The sequence below is a fragment of the Oryx dammah genome, unplaced genomic scaffold, assembly GCF_014754425.2.
Source record: "Oryx dammah isolate SB20612 unplaced genomic scaffold, SCBI_Odam_1.1 HiC_scaffold_23, whole genome shotgun sequence".
NCBI classification, from domain to species: Eukaryota; Metazoa; Chordata; class Mammalia; order Artiodactyla; family Bovidae; genus Oryx; species Oryx dammah.
In genome coordinates, this window is record NW_024070207.1 from 84477170 (window position 1) to 84502673 (window position 25504).

Consider the following 25504-nt stretch of genomic DNA (forward strand, 5'->3'; position numbering starts at 1 on the left):
AAAAAAAAAAAAAGAATGATTGTAAAAATTGTGAAGATATATCTGGCCCTTCTCTGATGTTGTGGGCCGTGTTGGTCACTTCCAAGGCGTTTCCCTCTGTTTAGCTTCTGTTTGCTGGTCTCTTCAGCGTCTGAATTCCGTCCTGACACATGGGGGCGGTGGTGGACACTTTTTTTTTTTTTTTTAGGCTCACTAGTTCAGTTGCGCTGTGGGGAGGGGGGGGATGCTGCAAACAAATAGCACTGTCGTGGGCACACAGCGTCTCAACCCCGCTGGACCTGTCTCCCCCCACGACGCACAAACCGCTCCGGCTCCACGGAGCTCAGCCAGGAACCATCCGAGGCCGGCCCCAGGCTTCGCGCACCTTCCCGGTCCAAGCTGCTCGGTTTTGGCGCCCAGGTAACCCTCAGAGGCACAAACTTGTTTGGGACTGCGCTCTGCGCCCCTCCCGGGTCCGAGCAGCTGGGAGCTTGGCGAGCGCGGTCGCCGGGACTTGTCCCCTTCTCTGTTTCTACTGCTCAGTTTTCTGGGTGTACTGCTGGCGCTCCTTGTGAGGCGGGTGGTGACTGTCCTGCATCCCCTGAAGTCTCAGCAAAGAAGCCTGCCTGCCGCTTTTTAGGTAGTCTCTCCGGGGCTGCGATTGCCCCTTTCCAGCCCTTACAGCTCTGGCTGCCTGTCCCCGGCGGGGGATGGTCTGCAGCCGGCTATTTCCATTCAGTCCTTTGTTCTGTGCGCAGTCCTGGCGGGGTCTTATGTTCCAGCTTTTCGCGTGGTAGCTATCCCCCAGCCTGGTTTGCTCGCCCAAGTTCGATCGCTCTGGTTACGTGTGGGGCGTTTCTGCCCGCTTCTTACCGAGCGCGGCAGCCGGCGTCTCCCGCGCTTCCCTGCCCTGCCCCCACTTGCTAGCGGTGGCTGCAGGCGTCTGCGCGGCTTTTCCGCTGGGGGAGTTACTGTTGGGCTCGTAATCTGTTGGTTTTAATTATTTATTCGTTTTTCCTTCCTGTTATGTTGCCCTCTGTGTTTCCAAGGCTCGCCTTAGACTCGGCAGGTAGAGTGTTTCCTTGTGTTTGGAAACCTCTCTTCTTAGAATTCCCTTCCAGGGACGGGCTTCCCTTCCCAGGACGGAGCTCCCTCCCCACCTCCTTTGTCTCTTTTCTCGTCTTTTATATTTTTTCCTACCTGGTTTTGAAGACAATGATCTGCTTTTCTGGTTGCCTGATGTCCTCTGCCTGCATTCAGAGGTTGTTTTGTGGAGTTTGCTCCGCGTTGAAATGATCTTTTGAGGAATTTGTGAGGGAGAAAGTGGTCTTCCCTTCCTATTCCTCCGCCATCTTCTACATTTATTCCTTTATTTGCCTTTCCTACTGTTCTTTTCTCCTTGTAGTTAATCTTTAATGTATATAAATCTTCATCATCTACCTCTATTTAACATTGCATATCTATTCTTTCTTTTCTTTCTTTCCTTTCCTCTCAACGTTATTAGTTAGTTTTGTTTTCATTACTTTATTCCCCACTTGGCACCTTGCTTTAGTTTTGTTTTCCAGTTTGTGCTTAAGTTAGTTTTGTTCTTAACTGGTAAATATAATTTTTGATTTCCTTTGTTCACCAGGTCAATCTACTATACTTTATTATTGTTGGACTGTTTTCACTTTGATCATGGGTGTATATGTACATGTGTATATTCCATTATTTAACTTATTATATGCTTGATTTTGTAACTGCCATTTGTCTGGGGTTCATCTTTGGTTTCTCATTTTTGGATATTTGCTTTACTCTCCATTAATGCCAAAACAAAGCACTTGTGGAATCTTCGTTCCTGACCAGAGATCAAAACCTGAACCTTTGGAGTGGGAGCACTGACTCCAAGATGCTAGACTACCAGAGATCTAACAGTAGGGAGTATTAAATAGTGAAAACTCATGCAAAGGAAATCACTTGAATACAAGACCCAGCATTACACAACCATCTGTGCAGGATGCCTCATCTACACAACAAACAAAACAAAAATACAAGCCAAATCATCAGCAGACAGGAGTACCACCTCAGTCAGCCTTGCCCATCAGAGGAAAAAACAAATGAAAAAACAAAAACTCAGCACAAATTTCACCCTATATGAAGCTCACACAAACCACTGGTCCAAAATTAGGAGTGAAGAAACAAAAAGGAAGAAATAATTCAACCTTCTTCAAGGAAAGAATTCAACTTTCCTTGAAGCCTGGGAAAAGGAGACCTCAAAAACAATAACTTAAAAAAAAATGAAAAGGCAGAGAAATACTGCACAAAAGAAGGAAAAAAACTAGAAACACAGAAGTCCAAATAAATGAAAAGGAAATAGGAAAATTACCTGAAAAAAATTCAGAATAATGATAATAAAGATAATAAAAAACCTTGAAAACAAAATGGAGAAAATGCAAGAATCGATCAACAAAGACCTAGAAGAATTAAAGAATAAGCACACAGAGACAAAAGCACAATCACTGAAATTTAAAATACATTAGAAGGAGTTAATAGCACAATATCTGAAGTAGAAGAATGAATCAGTGATCTGCAAGACAAAAATCAGTGATCTGGAAGACAGTGAGCTGTAAATAACTTCTGAACAGCAGAATAAAGTAAAAGGAATGAAAATAGCTGAGGACAGTCTCAGAGACCTTTGGGACCATATCAAACACACCAACATTTGAACTATAGGGGTACCAGAAGAAAAAGAGAAAAAGAGGTATGAGAAAATTTTTGAAGAGATTATAGTTGAAAATTTCCCCAACATAGAAAAGGAAATAGCCAATCAAGTCCAAGAAGCACAAAGAGTCCCACACAGGATAAACCCAAGGAGAAACATGCCAAGACACATACTAATCAAACTAACAAAGACTAAACAGAAATAAAGAATATTAAAAGAGCAAAGGTGAATCAACAAGTAACATACAAGGGAAACCCCATACGCTTAACAGCTGATCTTTCAGCAGAAACTCTGTAGGCCAGAAGGGAATGGAAGGATATATTTAAAGGACTGAAAGGGAAAAGTCTACAACCAAGATTACTGTACCTGGTAAGGATCTCATTCAAAATTAATGGAGAAATAAAAAGCTTTTCAGACAAGCAAAAGTTAAGAAAACTCAATACCACCAAAACAGCTTTACAACAAATGTTACACGAAATTAAATAGTCAAGAAGTACAAGAGAAGAAAAAGGATCTAAAAAATCAACCCAAAACAATTAGAAAATGGCAATAGGAACATATATATCAATAATTATTTTATTAATTTATTTTTTCCATGTGCTGACTTATTTGTATTTAACTTAAAAAAAAACCTTAACCATTTTTATATGTGCATTTCATTGGCATAAATACATTCACATTGTTGTGTAACCTTGTTACCACCACCATCCATCTCCAGAACTCTTTCATTTTGCAAAACTAAAACTATGTACCCAATAAACAATCCCCCCTTTCTCCCCTCTCCCAGCCTCTGCCAGTTGCCATTCTACTTTCTATCTCTATGACTTCAGTTCAGCTGCTTAGTCTTGTCTGACTCTATTCCCTGTCCATCACCAATTCCCAGAGCCTACTCAAACTCATGTCCATCGAGTTGGTGATGCCATCCAACCTTCTCATCCTCTGTTGTCGCCTTCTCCTCCTGCCTTCAATCTTTCCTAGCATCAGGGTCTTTTCCAATGAGTCAGTTCTTCGTATCAAGTGGCCAAAATATTGGAGTTTCAGCTTCAGCATCAGTCCTTCCAGTGAATATTCAGGACTGATTTCCTTGAGGATTGACTGGATTGATTTCATTGCAGTCAAAGGGACTCTCAAGAGTCTTCTCCAATACCACAGTTCAAAAACATCAAGTCGCCGGTGTTCTGCTTTCTTTATAATCCAACTCTCACATCCATACATGACTACTGGAAAAACCAGAGCCTTGACTAGATGGAACTTTGTTGGCAAAGTAATGTCTCTGCTTTTTAGTATGCTGTCTAGGTTGCTCATAGCTTTTCTTCAAAGAAGCAAATGTCTTTTAATTTCATGGCTACAGTCACCATATGCAGTGATTTTGGAGCCCAGAAAAGTAAAGTCTCTCACTGTTTTCATTGTTTTCCCATCTATTTGCTATGAAGTGATGGGACTGGATGACATGATCTTTGTTTTTTGAATGTTGAGTTTTTGTTTTGTTTTGTTTCTTTTTTAAATGAGCCTCCTGCATTAGCAGGCAGGTTCTTTTTTTTAATATAAATTTATTTATTTTAATTGAAGGTTAATTACTTTACAATATTGTATTGGTTTTGCCATACAACATGAATCCGCCACAGGTATACACGTGTTTCCCATCCTGAACCCCCCTCCCTCCTCCCTGCCCTTGACCATCCCTCTGGGTCGTCTCAGTGCACCAGCCCCAAGCATCCGGTATCAGGCGTTGAACCTGGACTGGCGATTCATTTCACATATGATATTGTATATGTTTCAATGCCCTTCTCCCAAATCATCCCACCCTCTCTCTCTCCCTCTCCCACAGAGTCCAAAAGACTGTTCTATACATCTGTGTCTCTTTTGCTGTATTGAATACAAGGTTAACGTTACCATCTTTCTAAATTCCATATATATGCATTAGAATACTGTATTGGTGTTTTTCTTTCTGGGTTACCTCACTCTGTATAATAGGCTCCAGTTTCATCCACCTCATTAGAACTGATTCAAATGGATTCTTTTTAATGGCTGCACAATACTCCATTGTGTATATGTACCACAGCTTTCTTATCCATTCATCTGCTGATGGACGTCTAGGTTGCTTCCATGTCCTGGCTATTATAAATAGTGCTGCGATGAACATTGGGTTACACGTGTCTCTTTCAGTTCTGGTTTCCTCAGTGTGTATGCTCAGCAGTGGGATTGCTGGGTGATAAGGCAGTTCTATTTCCAGTTTTTTAAGGAATCTCCACACTGTTCTCCATAGTGGCTGTGCTACTGCTGCTAAGTCGCTTCAGTCATGTCCAATTCTGCGCAACCCCATAGAAGGCGGCCTGCCAGGCTCCCCCGACCCTGGGATTCTCCAGGCAAGAATACTGGAGTGGGTTGCCATTTCCTTCTCCAATGCATGAAAGTGAAAAGTGAGTGAAGTCGCGCAGTTGTGTCCGACTCTTAGCGACCCAATGGACTGCAGCCCACCAGACTCCTCCATCCATGGGATTTTCCAGGCAAGAGTACTGGAGCGGGGTGCCATAGTGGCTATACTAGTTTGCATTTCCACCAACAGTTTAAGAGGGTTCCCTTTTCTCCACACCCTCTTCAGCATTTATTGCTTGTTGACTTTTGGATTGTAGCCATTCTGACTGGCGTGAAATGGTACCTCATTGTGGTTTTGATTTGCATTTCTCTGATAATGAGCGAAGCACATCATGAGAAATGCTGAACTGGAAGAAACACAAGCTGGAATCAAGATTGCTGGGAGAAATATCAATAACTTCAGATATGCAGATGACACCACCCTTATGGCAGAAAGTGAAAAAGAACTAAAAAGCCTCTTGATGAAAGTGAATGAGGAGAGTGAAAAAGTTGGTTTAAAGCTCAACATTCAGAAAACGAAGATCATGGCATCCACTCCTATCACTTCATGGGAAATAGATGGGAAAACAGTGGAAACAGTGTCAGACTTTATTTTGTTGGGCTCCAAAATCACTGCAGATGGTGATTGCAGCCATGAAATTAAAAGACGCTTATTCCTTGGAAGAAAAATTATGACCAACCTAGATAGTATATTCAAAAGCAGAGACATTACTTTGCTGACTAAGGTCCGTCTAGTCAATGCTATGGTTTTTCCAGTGGTCATGTATGGATGTGAGAGTTGGACTGTGAAGAAGGCTGAGCACTGAAGAATTGATGCTTTTGAACTGTGGTGTTGGAGAAGACTCTTGAGGGTCCCTTGGACTGCAAAGAGATCCAACCAGTCCATTCTGAAGGAGATCAACCCTGGGATTTCTTTGGAAGGAATGATGCTAAAGCTGAAGCTCCAGTACTTTGGCCACTTCATGAGAAGAGTTGACCCATTGGAAAAGACTCTGGTCCTGGGAGAGATTGGGGGCAGGAGGAGAAGGGGACGACAGAGGATGAGATGGCTGGATGGCATCACGGACTCGATGGACATGAGTCTGAGTGAACTCCGGGAGATGGTGATGGACAGGGAGGTTTGGCGTGCTGCGATTCATGGGGTCTCAAAGAGTCGGACATGACTGAGCGACTGAACTGAACTGAACTGATAATGAATGATGTTGAGCACCTTTTCATGTGTTTGTTACTCTCCTTTGGAGAAATGTCTATTTAGTTCTTTGGCCCATTTTTGATTAGGTCATTTATTTTTCTGGAATTGAGCTGCAGGAGTTGCTTGTATATTTTTGAGATTAGTCCTTTGTCAGTTGCTTCATTTGCTATTATTTTCTCCCATTCTGAAGGCTGTCTTTTCACCTTGCTTAGAGATTCCTTTGTTGTGCAGAAGCTTTTAAGTTTAATTAGGTCCCATTTGTTTATTTTTGCTTTTATTTCCAGTATTCTGGCACGTGGGTCATAAAGGATCCTGCTGTGATTTATGTCGGAGAGTGTTTTGCCTATGTTCTCCTCTAGGAGTTTTATAGTTTCTGGTCTTACGTTTAGATCTTCAATCTATTTTGAGTTTATTTTTGTGTATGGTGTTAGAAAGTGTTCTAGTTTCATTCTTTTACAAGGGATTGACCAGTTTTCCCAGCATTACTTGTTAAAGAGATTGTCTTTTCTACATTGTATATTCTTGCCTCCTTTGTCAAAGATAAGGTGTCCATAGGAGCGTGGATTTATCTCTGGGCTTTCTAATTTGTTCCATGGATCTATATTTCTGTCTTTGTGCCAGTACCATACTGTCTTGATGGCTGTGGCTTTGTAGTAGACCATGAAGTCAGACAGCTTGATTCCTACAGTTCCATTCTTCTTTCTCAAGATTGCTTTGGCTATTTGAGGTTTTTTGTATTTCCATACAAACTGTGAAATTATTTGTTCCAGTTCTCTGAAAAACAACGTTGGTAGCTTGATAGGGATTGCATTAAATCTATAGATTGTTTTGGGTAGTATACTCATTTTCACTATATTGATTCTTCCAATCCATGAACATGGTATATTTCTCCATCTATTAGTGTCCTCTTTGATTTCTTTCATCAGTGTTTTATAGTTTTCTATATATAGGTCTTCAGTTTCTTTAGGTAGGTATATTCCTAAGTATTTTATTCTTTTTGTTGCAATGGTGAATGGAATTGTTTCCTTAATTTCTCTTTCTATTTTCTCATTATTAGTGTATAGGAATGCAAGGGATTTCTGTGTGTTGATTTTATATCCTTCAACTTTACTATATTCATTGATTAGCTCTAATAATTTTCTGGTGGAGTCTTTAGGGATTTCTATGTAGAGGATCATGCCATCTGCAAACAGTGAGAGTTTTACTTCTTCTTTTCCAATTTGGATTCCTTTTATTTATTTTCTGCTCTGATTGCTGTGGCTAAAACTTCCAGAACTATGTTGAATAGTAGTGGTGAAAGTGGGCACCCTTGTCTTGTTCCTGACTTTAGGGGAAATGCTTTCAATTTTTCACCATTGAGGATAATGTTTGCTGTGGGTTTGTCATATATAGCTTTTATTATGTTGAGGTATGTTCCTTCTATTCTTGCTTTCTGGAGAGTTTTTATCATAAATGGATGTTGAATTCTGTCAAAGGCTTTCTCTGCATCTATTGAGATATTCATATGGCTTTTATTTTTCCATTTGTTAATGTGGTGTATTACATTGATTAATTTGCACATATTGAAGAATCCTTTCATCTCTGGGATAAAGCCCACTTGGTCATGGTGTATGATCTTTTTAATGTGTTGTTGGATTCTGATTGCTAGAATTTTGTTAAGGATTTTTGCATCTATGTTTATCAGTGATATTGGCCTGTAGTTTTCTTTTTTGGGGGCATCTTTATCGCAGGCTTTGGTATTAGGGTGATGGTGGCCTCATAGAATGAGTTTGGGAGTTTACCTTCCTCTGCAATTTTCTGGAAGAGTTTGAGTAGGATAGGTGTTAGCTCTTCTCTAAATTTTTGGTAGAATTCAGCTGTGAAGCTCTCTTGACCTGGGCTTTTGTTTGCTGGAAGATTTCTGATTACAGTTTCAATTTCCGTGCTTGTGATGTGTCTGTTAAATTTTTCTATTTCTTCCTGGTTCAGTTTTGGAAAGTTGTACTTTTCTAAGAATTTGTCCATTTCTTCCCCGTTGTCCATTTTATTGGCACATAATTGCTGATAGTAGTCTCTTATGATCCTTTGTATTTCTGTGTTCACTGTTGTGATCTATTTTCATTTATAATTTTATTGATTTGATTTTTCTCCCTTTGCTTTTTGATGAGGCTGGCTAATGGTTTGTGAATTTTATTTATCCTTTCAAAGAACCAGATTTTGGCTTTGTTGATTTTTGCTATGGTCTCTTTTGTTTCTTTTGCATGTATTTCTGCCCTAACTTTTAACATTTCTTTCCTTCTACTAACCCTGCGGTTCTTCATTTCTTCCCTTTCTAGTTGCTTTAGGTGTAGAGTTATGTTATTTATTTGACTTTTTTCTTGTTTCTTGAGGTATGCCTGTATTGCTATGAACTTTCCCGTTAGCACTGCTTTTACAGTGTCCCACAGGTTTTGGGTTGTTGTGTTTCCATTTTCCTTCGTTTCTATGCATATTTTGATTTTTTAAATTTTTTCTGTGATTTGTTGGTTATTCAGCAGCATGTTGTTCAGCCTCGATATGTTGGAATTTTTAATAGTTTTTCTCCTGTAATTGAGATCTACTCTTACAGCACTGTGGTCAGAAAAGATGCTTGGAATGATTTGAGTTTTTTTGAATTTACCAAGACTAGATTTATGGCCCAGGGTGTGAACTATCCTGGAGAAGGTTCCATGTGCACTTGAGAAAAAGGTGAAATTCATTGTTTTGAGGTGAAAGGTACTATAGATATCAATTAGGTCTAACTAGTCTATTGTATCGGAGAAGGCAATGTCACCCAACTCCAGTACTTTTGCCTGAAAAACCCCATGGATGGAGGAGCCTGGTGGGCTGCAGTCCATGGGGTCGCTAGGGTCGAGCACGACTGAGCGACTTCACTTTCATTTTTCACTTTCACGCTTTGGAGAAGGAAATGGCAACCCACTCCAGTGTTCTTGCGTGGAGAATCCCAAGGACGGGGGAGCCTGGTGGGCTGCCATCTATGGTGTTGCACAGAGTCGGACACAACTGAAGCAAGTTAGCAGCAGCAGCAGCAGTATTATATCGTTTAAAGTTTGTTTTTCCTTGTTAATTTTCTGTTTAGTCAATTTATCCATAGGTGTGAGTGGAGTATTAAAGTCTCCCACTCTTAATGTGTTATTGTTAATTTCCCCTTTCATACTTGTTAGCACTTGTCTTATGTATTGCAGTGCTCCTATGTTGGGTGCATATATATTTATAATTGTTATATCTTCTTCTTGGGTTGATCCTTTGATCATTATGTAGTGTCCTTTGTCTCTTTTTACAGCCTTTGTTTTAAAGTCTATTTTATCTGATATGAGTATTGCTACTTCTGCTTTCTTTTGGTCTCTATTTGCATGGAAAATCTTTTTCCAGCCCTTCACTTTCAGTCTGTATGTGTCCCCTGTTTTGAGGTGGGTCTCTGGTAGACAACATATGTAGGGGTCTTGTTTTTGTATCCATTCAGCCAGTCTTTGTCTTTTTGTTGGGGCATTTAACCCATTTACATTTAAGGTAATTATTGATAAATATGATCCCATTTCCATTTACTTTATTGTTTTGGGTTCGAGTTTATACACCCTTTTTGTGTTTCCTTTCTAGAGAATATTTGGGCTGTAGGTTATTTTCTTTCATCACTTTAAGTATGTTTTGCCATTCCCTCCTGGCTTCAGGAGTTTCTATTGAACAATCAGCTGTTATGTTATGGGAATCCCCTTGTGTGTTACTTGTTATTTTCCTCTTGCTGCTTTTAATATTTGTTCTTTGTGTTTGATCTTTGTTAATTTGATTAATATGTGTCTTGGGGTGTTTTGCCTTGGGTTTATCCTGTTTGGAACTCTCTGGGTTTCTTGGACTCGGGTGATTATTTCCTTCCCCATTTTAGGGAAGTTTTCAACTATTATCTCCTCAAGGATTTTCTCATGGTCTTCCCTTTTGTCTTCTTGGATTCCTATGATTCGAATGTTGGGGGGTTTAATACTGTCGTGGAGTTCTCTGATATTGTCCTCATTTCTTTTAATTCATTTTTCTTTTTTCCTCTCTGATTCATTTATTTCTACCACTCTATCTTCCACGTCACTAATCCTATATTCTGCCTCGGTTATTCTACTATTTGTTGCCTCCAGAGTGTTTCTGATCTCATTTATTTCATTGTTCATTATATATTGACTCTTTTTTATTTCTTCCAGGTCTTTGATAACGTTTCTTGCATTTTTTCAATCCTTGTCTCCAAGCTATCTATCTGTGATTCCATTTTGATTTCAAGATTTTGGATCACTTTCATTATCATTATTTGGAATTCTTTATCAGGTAGATTCCCTATTTCTTTCTCTTTTGTTTGGTTTGGTGGGTATTTATCCTGTTCCTTTACCTGCTGGTTTGTTTATATTGCTGAGTTTGGGGTGGCCTTTCTATATTCTTGCAGTTTGTGGAGTTCTCTTTATTGTGGAGTTTCCTCACTGTGGGTGGGGTTGTACAGGTGGCCTGTCAAGGTTTCCTGCTTAGGGAAGCTTGTGTTGGTGTTCTGGTGGGTGGAGCTGGATTTCTTCTCTCTGGAGTGCAATGAAGTGTCTGGTAATGAGTTATGAGTTGTCAATGGTTTAGAGTAACTTTGGGCAGCCTGTATATTGAAGCTCAGGGCTGTTTTCCTGCATTGCTGGAGAATTTGTGTGGTATGTCTTGCTCTGGAACTTGTTGGCCCTTGGGTAGTGCTTGGTTTCAGTGTAGGTGTGGAGGCATTTGATGAGCTCCTGTCAATTACTGTTCCCTGGAGTCAGGAGTTCTCTGGTGTTCTCAGAGTTTGGACTTAAGGCTCTTGCTTCTGGTTTTCAGTCCTATTTTTACAGTAGTCTCAAGACTTCTCCTTCTATACTTCACCATTGATAAAATATCTAGGTTAAAGATGAAAAGTTTCTCCACAGTAGCTGACACCCAGAGAGGCTCACAGAGATACATGGAGAAGAGAATAGGGAGGAGGAAGTTCGAGGTGATGTGAATGAGATGAGGTGGAATCAAAAGAGGGGAGAGCAAGCTAGCCAGTAATCACTTCCTTATGTGCACTCCACAACGGGCCCGCTCAGAGATGTTCATGGAGTTATACAGAGAAGAGAAGAGGGAGGAAGGAGACGGAGGCTGCCAGGAGGATAAAAGGGGGGAATTAAAAGGAGAGAGACAGATCTAGCCGGTAATCAGTTCCCTAAGTGTTCTCTGCCATCTGGAACACACAGAAATTCACAGAGTTAGGTAGAGAAGAGAGGGGGTAGGGAGGAGACACAGGCAACCTGATGGAGAAAAAGGAGAGTCCAAAGGGGGAGAGAGCAGTCAAGCCAGTAATCTCACTCCCAAGTAAAAATGGGTACTGAAGTTTGGGTTCTTAAAGGTACAAAACTGACAACAAATACCAGAAAGCAGAGATTAAAAATCTAGAGTAGAGTTTGGAATTTCAAAAATACAATATTAAAGAAAAGAAGAAAAGAAGAAGAAAAAGTCACAAATTAATATATATATATGGTTTGCTTTTAAAAATAGGGTCTTTTTTTTTTTGCAAAGTAATAGTAGGTTATAAAAGTGAACATTAAAGGAGTAATAGAGGACTTAAAATTTAAAAAAAAAATTAAAAAAAAAGAATGATCTGAAAAATAGTAAAAAGTATATCTAGGACTTTCTCTGGTGTTGTTGTGGGTATTGTGGGGTCAGTTCATTTTCGGATAGTTTCTTGGTCTGGCTTATGTTTCTCAAGATCTATAGGCCCCTTCCTATGTATTTGGTACTAACTACAGGGTTTTAATCTATTGCACCTGTCACTTCCAAGACAGTTCCCTCTGTTTTAGCTTCTTCTGTTTGCTGGCCTCTTCAGTGTCTGATTTCCACCCTGACACAAAGGGGCGGTGGTGGACACTTTTTTAGGCTCACTTGTTCAGTTGCACTGTGGGGAGGGAGGGACGCTACAAACAAATAACACTGGCATGTGCTTGCAGTGCCTCAGCCACACTGGGCCTGCCCCTGCTCATGGCGCATGTACCCTCCCTGCCCACACTGCTCAGGCTCTAGGTTGCTCCACCGGGAACCATCCACGGCTGGCTCTGGGCTGCATGCACCTCCCAGGTCTAAGCCGTTCAGGTTCAGGCACTCGGGTAGTCCTCAGAGGTGCAGATTTGGTTGGGCCTGTGTTTTGTGCCCTTCCCAGGTCCAAGCAGCTCAGGTGATGAGGTGTTTGGTGAACACGGTCACTGTGACTTATCACCTCCCCCATCCCTGCCACTCGGTTTTCTGGGTGTAAAACCGGCACACCTTCTCAGGCAGATGTTGAACGTCCAGAACTCCAAGAAGTCTTAGTTACCAAAGAAGCCTGCTTACAGTTTTCCAGATAATGTCTCTCTGAGGCTGCAATTGCCCCCTTCCAGCTCTGGCTGCCTGTCACCAGAGGGGGATGGTCTGCAGCTGGCTATCTCTGTTCAGTCTTTTGTTCTGTGTGTGGGCCTGGTGGTATCTTAGGTTAGGGTAGGCTTTTTGCGTGGTATCCCACAGTCTAGTTTGCTAGCCCAAGTTAGATCGCTCAGATTGCACTCGGGGCATTCAGGCCAGATCCTTACTCTAAGCAATGCAGCCCGGGCCTCCCTGCTCAGCCCCTGCTTTCTAGTGGCGGATGCAGGTGTCTGCACTGCTTCTCTGCTGAGGGGAGTTACTGTTGGGCTTGTAATCTGTAGGTTTTAATTACTTATTTTTCCTCCCTGTTATGTTGCCCTCTGTGCTTCCAAGGCTAGCCACAGAATTGGCAGTGAGAGTGCTTCCTTGTGTTTGGAAACTTCTCTCTTTTTATGACTCCCTTCCCTGGACGGAGCACTGTCCCTACCTATTTTGTCTCTTTTTTTGTCTTTTATATTTTTTCCTACTTCCTTTCGAAGACAATGGGCTGCTTTTCTGGGTTCCTGATGTCCTCTGCCAGCATTCAGAAGTTGTTTTGTGGAATTTACTCAGTGTTTAAATGTTTTTTTTTTTTTTTATGAATTTGTGGGGGATAAATTGGTCTCCCCATCCTATTCCTCTGCCATCTTAGGACCACCCTCAATAATTATTTTAAATGTAAATGGATTAAATGCTGCAACCAAAGACACGGACTGGCTGAATGAATACAAAAACAAGACCCGTATATATGCTGTCTACAAGAAACTCACTTTAGACCTCAAGACACATATAGACTGAAAGTGAGAGGATGGAAAAATATATTCCATGCAAATGGGAAACAAATGAAAGCTGGAGTAGCAATCCTCATATCAGACAAATAGACCTTAAAATAAAGAAGATTAGAAGTGATAAGGTAGGACACTGCAAAATGATCAAGGGGTCAATCCAAGAGGAAGACATAACAATTGTAAATATCTATGCACCCAAAAGAGGAGCACCTCAATACATAAGACAAACACTAACAGACATAAAAGGAGAAATTGACAGTAACAAATTAATAGTAGGAAGCTTTAAAACCCCACTCACTGATGGACAGATTATCAAAATAGAAAATTAATAAGGAAACAAAAGTCTTAAATGATACATTAGATGGGATAGATCTCATTGATATCTTCAGGACATTTCATCCAAATACAGAAGAATACACCTTCTTCTCAAGTGCATGGAACATTCTCCAGGATAGACCACATCGTGGGTCACAAATCAAACGTCAGTAAATTTAAGAAAATTGAAATCATATCAAGCATCTTCTCCAAACACAATACTACAAAACTAGATATCAATTACAAGAATAAAACTATGAGAAACACAAACACATGGATATTAAGCAACAAGTTTCTAAATAACCAACGGGTTACTGAAGAAATAAAAACAAAAATTCTAAAAACAAATGATGATGAAAACACAACTCAAAACCTATCAGTTCAGTTCAGTTCAGTCACTCAGTCATGTCCAACTCTTTGTGACCCCATGAATCGCAGCACATCAGGTCTCCCTGTCCATCACCAACTCCCGGAGTTCATTCAGACTCACGTCCATCGAGTCAGTGATGCCATCCAGCCATCTCATCCTCTGTCGTTCTCTTCTCCTCCTGCCCCCAATCCCTCCCAGAATCACATGGGATGCAGAAAAAGCAGTTCTAAGAGGGACATTTATAGCAATACAGTCCTACCTGAAGGAACATGAAAAACATTGAATAGAGAACCTAATTTTACACCTAAAGCAGCTGGATAAAGGAAGAAAACAAAATTAGTAGGAAAGAAATCATAAAGATCTGAGCATAAATAAATGAAAAAGAAATGAAAGAAACAGTAGTAGTAAAGATTACAAGAACTAAAAGCTGGTTCTTTGAGAAAATAAAGAAAATTGACAAACCCTTAGCCAGACTCAACAAGAAAAAATGAGGGAAGAATCAAATCAAGAAAATTAGAAATGAAAAAGGAGAAGTTACAACAGATAATGCAGAAATACCACCGATTATAAGAGACTATTATGAACAACTAAATGACAATAAAATAGATAACTTGGAAGAAATGGATGGATTCTTAGAAAAGTTCAATCTTCCAAGACTGAAGCAGGAAGAAATAGAAACTATGAACAACCCAATTACAAGCACTGAAATTGAAGCTGTGATCAAAAATCTCCCAAAAGACAAAAGCCCAGGAACAGATGGCTTCACAGGAGAATTCTATCAAACGTTTAGAAAAGAGCTAATGTGTTCCCTTCTAAAGATCTTTCAAAAAAATTGCAGAGGAAGGAACACTTCCAAATTCATTCTATGAGGCCACAAACACCCTGATACAAAAACCAGACAAGGACAACAGAAAAAGAAAACTACAGGTCAATATCACTGATGAACATAGATGAAAAAATTCTCAACAAAATTTTAGCAAAAAGAATTCAGCAACACATCAAAAAGCTCATACACCGAGATCAAGTTGGATTTATTCCAGGGATGCAAGGATCCTTCAGTATACACAAATCAAACAATGTGATACACCATATTAACAAAATGAAAGATAAAAACCATATGATCATCTCAATAGAGGCAGAAAAAGGCTTTGACAAAATTCAGAACCCATTTCTAATTAAAACTCTTCAAAAATGGGCATAGAAGGAACCTACCTCAACATAGTAAAGGCCATATCTGATAAACCTATAGCAAACATTATTTTCAATGCTAAAAAACTGAAATCACTCCCCCTAAAATCAGGAACAAGACAAGCTGTCCACTTTCACCACTGTTATTCAACATAGTTCTGGAAGTTTTAGCCACAGCAATCAGAGAAGAAAAAGAAATAAAAGGAATCCAGATCAGAAAAGAAAAAGTAAAGTTCTCGCTGTTTGCAGATGACACGTTACTGTACACAGAAAACCCTAAAGATAATATCAGAAAATTACTAGCACTAATCAGTGAATTTAGCAAAGTTGCAGGACAGAAAATCAATACACAGAAAACACTTGCATTTCTATATACGAACAATGAAAAATCAGAAAGAGCAATTAAGGAATCAATCCCATTCACCACTGCAACAAAAAAACTGAATATCTAGGAATAAACTTACCTAAGGAGATGAAAGAACTGTACACAGAAAATTATAAGCACTCATGAAAGAAATCAAAGATGGTATAAACAAATGGAGAGATATCCCATGATCCTGGGTAGGAAAAATCAATATTGTGAAAACGACTATACTACCAAATGCAATACAGATTTAATGTGGTCCCTATCAATTTTCCAATGCCATTTTTCACAGAACTAAAACAAAAAAAATCACAATTCATATGGAAAAATAAAAGACCCTGAATAGCCAAAGCAGTCTTGAGAAAGAAGAATGGAGCTGCAGGAATCAAGTTTCCTGATTTCAGGTTATACTGCAAAGCTACAGTCATCAAGACATTATGGTACTGACACAAAAACAGAAATATAGACCAATGAAACAAGATAGAAAGCCCTGAAATAAACCCATGCGCCTATGGGTACCTTATTTTTGATAAAGAAGATGAGGATATACAATGGGGTAATGACACCCTCTTCAATAAATGGTGTTGGGAAAACTGGACAGCTACACATAAAAGAATGAAATTAGAACACTTCCTAACAACATGCACAAAAATAAACTCAAAATGGATTAAGAACCTAAATGTAAGACCAGAAACTATAAAACTCTTAGAGGAAAACATAGGCAGAACACTCTCTGACAAAAATCAAAGCAAGATCTTCTATGACCCACCTTCTAGAGTAATGGAAATAAAAACAAAAATAAACAAGTGGGACCTGATTAAGCTTAAAAGTTTTTGCACAGCAAAGGAAATTATAAGCAAGGTGAAAAGGCAACACTTAGAATGGGAGAAAATAGCAAATGAAACAACTAACAAAGGATTCCAAAATATACAAGCAGTTCATACAACTCAATATCAGAAAAATAAACAACCCAATCAAAAAGTGGGAAAAAGACCTAAATAGACATTTCTCCAAAGAAGACATACAGATGGCTAACAAACACACGAAATGATGCTCAATATCACTCATTATTAGAAAGATGCAAATCAAAACTACAATGAGATATCACCTCAGACTGGTCATCAAAAAGTTTACAAACAGTAAATGCTGGAGAGGGTGTGGAGAAAAGGGAACACTCTTGCATTTTTGGTGGGAATGTAAATTGATACAGCCACTATGGAAGATGGCATGGAGATTCCTTAAAAAACTAGGAATAAAACCATCATAAGATCCAGCAATCCCACTTCTAGGCATACACCCTGAGGAAACCAAAATTGAAAGAGACCCATGTATCCCATTGTTTATTGCAGCGCTATTTACAATAGCTAGAACATGGAAATAACCTAGATGTCCACTGACAGATGAATGGATAAAGAAGTTGTGGTATATATACACAGCCATAAAAAGGAATTCATTTGAGTCAGTTCTAAAGAGGTGGATGAACCTGGAACCTATTATACATAGTGAAGTGAGTCAGAAAGAGAAAGATAAATACTGTATTCTAACTGTATTCTAACACATATATACAGAATCTAGAAAAATGGTACTGAAGAATTTATTTACAGGGCAACAGACATAGAGAATAGACTTATGGACATGAGGAGAGGGGAGGAGAGGGTGAGATGTATGGTAAGAGTAGCATAGAAACTTACATTACCATATGTAAAAGCAATAGGCAACGGGAATTTGCTGTATGGCTCAGGAAACTCAAACATGGGCTCTGTATCAACCTAGAGGGTGTGGGATGGGGAGGGATATGGGAGGGAGTTTCAAGGTGGGGGGATGTATGAATACCTATGGCTGATTCATGTTGAGGTTTGACAGAAAACAGCAAAATTCTGTAAAGTAATTATCCTTCAATAAAAAATAATTTAAAAAGAAAATACATGAAATGTTTAACAAGGATTTGGAAGTAAAGAATAGACAATAGCAATGAACAACACAATAACTAAAATTAAAAATACCCACAAAGGAACTAATAACAGGATAACTGAGGCAGGAAAATGACTAAGTGAGCTGGAAGTTGGAAATAACTGAAGCAGATCAGAGGAAAGAAAAGAGAATACAAAGAAATGATGACAGTCTCAGAGACCTCTTGGACAATATTAAGTGCACCAACATTCCAAGTATAGGGGTACCAGAAGAAGAAGAGAAAAAGAAAGTATTTGTGGAGATTGTAGTTAAGATTTTCCCGAACATAGAAAAGGAAATAGCCACCCAAATATGAGAAGCCCAGAGTGTCCAATTCAGGATAAATCCAGGACAAATAGTCCAAGACACATATTAATCAAACTAACAAAAATTAAACACAAAGAACAAATATTAAAAGCAGCAAGGGAAAGGCAACAAATATCATACAAGGAGATCCCATAAGGCTAAAGCTGATCTTTGAACAGAAAATCTGCTGACCAGAAAGGAAGTGTAAAATATACTTAAAGTGATAAAAGGAAAAATTTACAAGCAAGATTACTCTATCCAGCAAGTATCTCATTCAAATTCAAAGGAGATATCAAAAACTTCAAAGATAAGCAAAAATTAAGAGAATTCAGTACCACCAAACCATATTTACAGCAAATACTAAAGGAAATTGTCTAGAAACACAAGAGAAGGAAAGAGTCTACAAAAACAAAAATAAATTGAAACAGGATCGTATATATCAATAATTACCTTAAATGTAAATGGGTTAAATTCTCCAACCAAAATATAGATTGGCTAAATAGATACACAGAAATAAGACCCCATATATGTTGTTTACAAGAGACTCTCCTCAGAAAGAGAGACACATGCAGACTGAAAATGCAAGGGTCTAAAAAGATATTCCATGCAAATGGAAATCAAAATAAAGCAGGAGTAGCAATATACATAGGATAAAATATAGACTTAAAAACAAAGATCATTACAAGAGATAAAGGAGGACACTACATAATGATCAAAGGATGGGGGCAGTCCTAAGATGGTGGAAGAATAGGACAGGAGACCACTTTCTCTCCAACAAATTCATTGAAAGAACATTTGAGCACTGAATAAATTCCACAAAACAACTTCTGAATGCAGGCAGAGGACATCAGGCACCCAGAAAGGCAGCCCATTGTCTTCGAAAGGACATAGGACAAAATATAAAAGATAAAAACAGAGACAAAAGATTTAGGGATGGAGGGAGTCTTAAAAGAGAAGTTTTCAAACACCAGGAGGCCCTCTCACCGGTGGATCTGTGGGGAGTCTTGGAATCTCAGAGGGCAACATAACTGGGAAGAAAAATAAATAATTAAAACCCACAGATTAAGTGCCTAAGGGCAACTCCCAGTGCTCAAGGCCCGACCAGCAAGTGGGGGTTGAACAGGGAGGCGCGGGCTGCATTGCTTAGGGTAAGGACCAGGCCTGAATGCCCTGAGGGCAATCTAAGGGAACTAACCTGAGATAGCAACTCAAACTGTGGGATAGCCAGAGAGAGAGAGAGAGAGAGAGAGAGAGAGAGAGAGAGAGAGAGAGAGAAACTATCCTATGAAAAGCCCTAACCTAAGACATTGCCAGGCCCGCTACTGAACAAAAGACTGAGTGAATACCACAGGAGAGCCAGCAGGCTGTGGACCAGCCCACCCCCTGCTTGAGACAGGCAGGCAGGGGCAGCCAGAGCTGGAAGGAGGCAATTGCAGCCCCAGAGAGGCATCCTCTCTCAAACTGCAAGCAGGCTTCATTGCTAACCAAGACTTCTTGGCATTCTGGATGGTTGACATCCACCAGGAGGGTTGCAGCCAGAGATCAGCTCCCCAGAAAAGACACATGGCACACCTGAGAAGGCATGCCCGTCGCACACCCAGAAAACTGGGTGGCTGGGACAGGGGAGGCAATAAGATACACCATCCACCTGGGGTGACTGTGCTCACCAAGCACCTGGTCACCTGAGATGCTTGGACCTGGGAAGGGCACAAAACACAGGCTCAACCGAGTCTGTACCTTTGTGGAGCACCCGAGAACCTGAACCTGAGTGGCTTAGACCTGGGAAGTGCAGGCAACCCAGGGCCCACCTCATACAGTTTCCGGCAGAGCAACCTAGAGCCTGAGAAGTGTAGACCATGAAAGCACACACACTATGATCAGGGGCAACCCCAGTGTGGCTGAACCACTGTGACCACTCCCCACACACACCAGTGATATTTGTTTGCAGTGTTCCTCCCTCCCCACAGCACGACTGAACAAGTGAGCCTAAATAAATGATCACCATTGCTCCCTTGTGTCAGGGCAGAAATTAGACACTGAAGAGACCAGCAAACAGAAGAAGCTAAAATAAACAGAGGGAACCACTTCGGAAGTGACAGGTGCAACAGATTAAAACCCTATAGTTAGCACCAACTACATTGGAAGGGACCTATAGATCTTGAGAAGTATAAGCTTCATCAAGGAACTATCTGAAACTGAACTGACCCCACACTGTCAACAACAGCTCCAGAAAAATTTCTGGATATATTTTTACTATTATCATTTTTTAAATTTATTTTCTTTTAAATTTTAAGTCCTCTATTACTCCTTTAATACTCATTTTTATAACCTACTATTATCTTGCAAAAAAACCCTATTTTTAAAGCAAACTTCATATATATATTTAATATTTTTTTGATTTTTTTAATATTATATTTTTGAGTCTAACCTCTACTTTAGATTTTTAATCTTTGCTTTCTGGTATTTGTTATCAATTTTGTGCCTTTATGGACCCAATCTTCAGTACTCATTTTTACCTGGGAGTGTGATTACTGGATTGATTGCTCTTTCCCACTTCTGACTCTCCTTTTTCTCCACCAGGTTGCCACTATCTCCTTCCTCTCCCTGCTCTTCTCTATCCAACTCTGTGAATCTTTTTTTGTGTTCTGGACTCTGGAGAACACTTAGGGAACTGATTACTGGTTGGATCTGTCTCTCTCCTTTTGATTCCCCCTTTTATCTTCCTGGTCACCTCTGTCTCCTTCCTCCCTTTTCTCTTCTCTGTGTAACTCCATGAACATCTCTGAGGGGTCCAGACTGTGGAGAGCATAGGGAATTGATTACTGGCTAGCTTGCTCTCTCCCCTTTTGATTCCCCCATTCTCTTTTTGGTCACCTTGATCTGCATCCTCCCTCTTCTCTTCTCCATGTAACTCTGTGAACCTCCCCGGGTGTCCCTCACTGTGGAAAAAACTTTTCATCATTAACCTACATGTTTTATCATTGGTGCTGTACAGATGGAGAAGTCTTGAGGCTACTTTAAGAATAAGACTTAAAACCAGAGGCAGGAAGGTTAAGTCCAAAACCTGAGAACACCAGAGAACTCCTGACTCCAGGGAAAATTAATCAAAAGGAGCTCATCCAAAAGCCTCCATACCTACACTGAAACCAAGACCACCCAAGAAGCAACGAGATCCAGAGCAAGACATATCATGCATAATCTCCAGCAACACAGAAACATAGTCCTGAGCTTCAATATACAGGTTGCCCAAAGTCACACCAAACCCACTGACACCTCAAAACTCATTACTGGACACTTCATTGCACTCCAGAGAGAAGAAATCCAACTCCACCCACAAGAACAATGACACAACCTTCCCTAACCAGGAAACCTTGACAAGCCACACGTCCAACCCCATCCACAGTGAGGAAACTCCACAGTAAAGAGGAACCACAAACTGCTAGAATATGGAAAGGCCACCCCAAACACAGCAATATAAACAAGATCAAAGGCAGAGAAATACCCAGCAGGTAAAGGAACAGGATAAATCCCTACCAAACCAAACAAAAGAGGAAAAAATAGGGAATCTACCTGAAAAAGAATTCAGAATAATGATAGTGAAAATGATCCAAAATCTTGAAAACAAAATGGCATTACAGATAAATAGTGTGGAGACAAGGATTGAGAAGATGCAAGAAATGTTTTAAAGGACCTAGAAGAAATACAAAAGACTGTTCTATACAGCTGAGGGAGGTGGGAGTGGGGTTCAGGATGGGGAACACGTGTATACCCCTGGTGGATTCATGTTGATGTATGGCAAAACCAATACAACACTGTAAAGTAATTAGCCTCCAATTAAAATAAATAACTTTAAATTAAAAAAAAAAAAGAAAAAAGAGTCAATATATAATAAATAATGCAATAAATGAGATAAAAAAAACTCTTTGGATGGAGCCAACAGTAGAATAATGGAGACAGAAGATAGGTTAAGTGAGGTGGAAGATAGAATGGTAGAAAAAAATGAAGCAGAGAGGAAAAAAGAAAAAAACGAATTAAAAGAAATGAGGACAATCTCAGAGACCTCCAGGACAATGTGAAATACCAAAACATTCAAATCTTAGGAGTCCCAAAAGAAGAAGACCAAAAGAAAGACCATGAGAAAATACTTGAGGAGATAATAGTTGAAAACTTCCCTAAAATGGGGAAAGAAATAATCACCCAAGTCCAAGAAACACAGAGAGTCCCAAACACGATAAACCCAAGGTGAAACACCCCAAGACACATATTAATCAAATTAACAAAGATCAAACAAAAAGAACAAATACTAAAAGCAGTAAGGGAAAAACAACAAATAACACACAAGGGGATCCCCATAATAATAACAGCTGATCTTTCAATAGACATTCTTCAGGCCAGAAGGAAATGGCAAGACATACTTAAAGTGATGAAAGAAAATAACCTACAGCTCAGATTACCGTACCCATCAAGGATCTCATTCAAATATGAAAGTGAAATCAAAAGCTTTACAGACAAGCAAAAACTGAGAGAATTCAGCACCACGAAACCAGCTCTCCAACAAATGCTAAAGGATCTTCTCTAGAGAGGAAACACAGAAAGAGTGTATAAACTCCAACCCAAAACAACAAAGTAAATGGCAACAGGATTATACTTATCAATAATTCCCTTAAATGTAAATGGGTTGAATGCCCAAACCAAAAGACAAAGACTGGCTGAATGGATTTAAAAAAAAAAAAGACCCCTATATATGTTGTCTACAAGAAACTCACCTCAAAACAAGGGACACATACGGACTGAAAGTGAAGGGCTGGAAAAATATTCCATGCAAATAGAGACCAAAAGAAACCAGAAGTAACAGTACTAATATCAGAGAAAATACATTTTAAAATAAAAGCTGTGAAAAGAGACAAAGAAGCACACTTCATAATGATCAAAGGATCAATCCAAGAAGATATAACAATTATAAATATATATGCACCCAACAAAGCCTCTTGATGAAAGTGAGAGGAGAGTGAAAAAGTTGGCTTAAAGCTCAACATTCAGAAAACAAAGATCATGGCATCTGGTCCCATCACTTCATGGGAAATAGATGGGCAAACAGTGGAAACAGTGTCAGACTTTATTTTATTAGGCTCCAAAATCACTGCAGATGGTGATTGCAGCAATGAAATTAAAAGACGCTTACTCCTTGGAAGGAAAGTTATGACCAACCTAGACAGCATATTCAAAAGCAGAGACTACTTTGTCAACAAAGGTCCATCTAGTCAAGGCTATGGTTTTTCCAGTGGTAACATATGGATGTGAGAGTTGGACTGTGAAGAAAGCTGAGCACTGAAGAATTGATGCTTTTGAACTGTGGTGTTGGAGAAGACTCTTGAGAGTCCCTTGGACTGCAAGGAGATCCAACCAGTCCATCCTAAAGGAGATCAGTCCTGGGTGTTCTTTGGAAAGATTGATGCTGAAGCTGAAACTCCAATACTTTGGCCACCTCATGCAAAAAGGTGACTCATTGGAAAAGACCCTGATGCTGGGAGGGATTGGGAGCAGGAGGAGAAGGGGATGACAGAGGATGAGATGGCTACATGGCATCACCGACTCAATGGACATGAGCTTGGGTAAACTCTGGAAGTCAGTGACAGACAGGGTGGCCTGGCGTGCTGCAATTCATGAGGTCATAAAGAGTTGGACACAACTGAGCGACTGAACTGAACTGAACTGAACCATCCAGAGGCAGAAAAATATAACAAATACATAACAAATACACGGACATATGTAAAAACATACACACTAATCCATGCTGATACCTTGTAGCTTTCATTATGAAATGTTAGTGATCAGTCAGCAAAATATAGTAACAAAAATTCACTAGTTTATATCTACCTTTTGTTTTTATTTGAATTGCTTTAAGAAAAATAACAAAAAAATATACTTTCATAAAAAACTGTAGAGTAGCTTTCATTTTCTTTTGCCATGGAGGGTAAGAATATAGAGTATGTGGACTAAATTTTAAGAGACTGAAAAGATAAACACATACCAGTTGCTTAGATATCTCCAAAGCACATGAGTGAAGGAAACATCCAGTTCTATTTGAAGTTAACCCTTTTTGCTCTTTTCAGAAGCCTCAGATGGTTGCCAGCAGGGATACATGAATGCTTAGACAGTACCCAATGAAGAGTACAGGGCAAAAGTGATTGTAAGGAGCTGAAGTGAGAAGGAAAAAGTCTGTCAGGGATATATGGATAAAAGAAATGAAGAGGAGAGGACTTTGAAGGTGAACATGTCAAAGGATTCAAAGGAATCAGAGGGGAGATTGAAGGTGGTAAAAGAAAGGAGGAGGAGCAGAAGTAACAGGAAGAGAGAGATCGTAAGAGAAATATGTGGGAGATTGCAAAATTCCCAAGGAGATAAAAAGAAACTTCCAAATTATTATCAGCAAAATCATGCCAACAAGAAAGAGGTGGACAGAGTTGGCAGAATATATAGTGAGCAGATACTCGAGAAAGGGGTTTCAATTAACTGGTAAGTTCCCATTGGCAAAGCAGTATCAATGAGAGAACAGAATGGTTTCACAAAGAGTCAGGAAAAAACCCAACCCAGGAAGGAGGGAGAGAACTGAACTTGAACCAAGGAGCTTAGGGGAAAGCCTTCTAGTCCAGAGGTCAGGGAAAGAAACCTAATCAAAATAAGGAGCCAGACACAAGGGGGCAAAGGTAAAAGAATAAACCTAACACTTTCTAACACCATAAACAAAAATAAACTCAAAATGGATTAAAGATCTAAATGTAAGACCAGAATCTATGAAACTCTTAGAGGAAAACATAAGCAGAACACTCTCTGACATAAATCACAGCAAAATCCTCTTTGACTCACTTCCCAGAGTAGTGGAAATAAAAACAAAAAATAAACAAATGGGACATGATTGAACTTAAAAGCTTTTTCACAACAAAGGAAACTATAAGCAAGGTGAAAAGACAGTTGTAAGAATGGGAGAAAATAACAGCAAATGAAACAACTAACAAAGAATTAATCTCCAAAATATACAAGCAACTCATGCAGCTCAATATCAGAAAAATAAATGACCCAATTAAAAAATGGGCCAAAGAACTAGACATTTCTCCAAAGAAGACATACAGATGGCTAACAAACACATGAAAAGATGCTCAACATCACTCATTACCAGAGAAATGCAAATCAAAACCACAATGAGGTACCATTTCACACCAGTCAGAATGGCTGCAATCCAAAAGTCTACAAGCAATAAATGCTAGAGAGGGTGTGGAGAAAAGGGAACCCTCTTACACTGTTGGTGGGAATGCAAACTAGTAAAGCCACTATGGAGAACAGTGTGCAGATTCCTTAAAAACCTGGAAATAGAACTGCCATACGATCCAGCAATCCCACTGCTGGGCATGCATACCGAGGAAACCAGAATTGAAAGAGACACATGTGCCCCAGTGTTTACTGCAGCAGTGTTTACAATAGCCAGGACATGGAAGCAACTTAGATGTCCATCGGCAGATGAATGGATAAGGAAATTGTGGTACATATACACAATGGAATA

At 39.7% G+C, this 25504-nt stretch overlaps 1 long non-coding RNA gene across 1 annotated transcript in view; it reads left to right on the forward strand.

Moving 5' to 3' along the window:
• Positions 1–17868, forward strand: part of LOC120882194 — a 20683-nt gene extending 2815 nt beyond the window's left edge. Inside the window, exons 2-4 of the long non-coding RNA XR_005725436.1 lie at positions 9864–9962; positions 10881–10883; positions 17857–17868. This is a non-coding gene — a long non-coding RNA (uncharacterized LOC120882194). The remainder of the gene's footprint in view (positions 1–9863; positions 9963–10880; positions 10884–17856) is intronic.
• The last annotated feature ends 7636 nt before the right edge of the window (positions 17869–25504 follow it).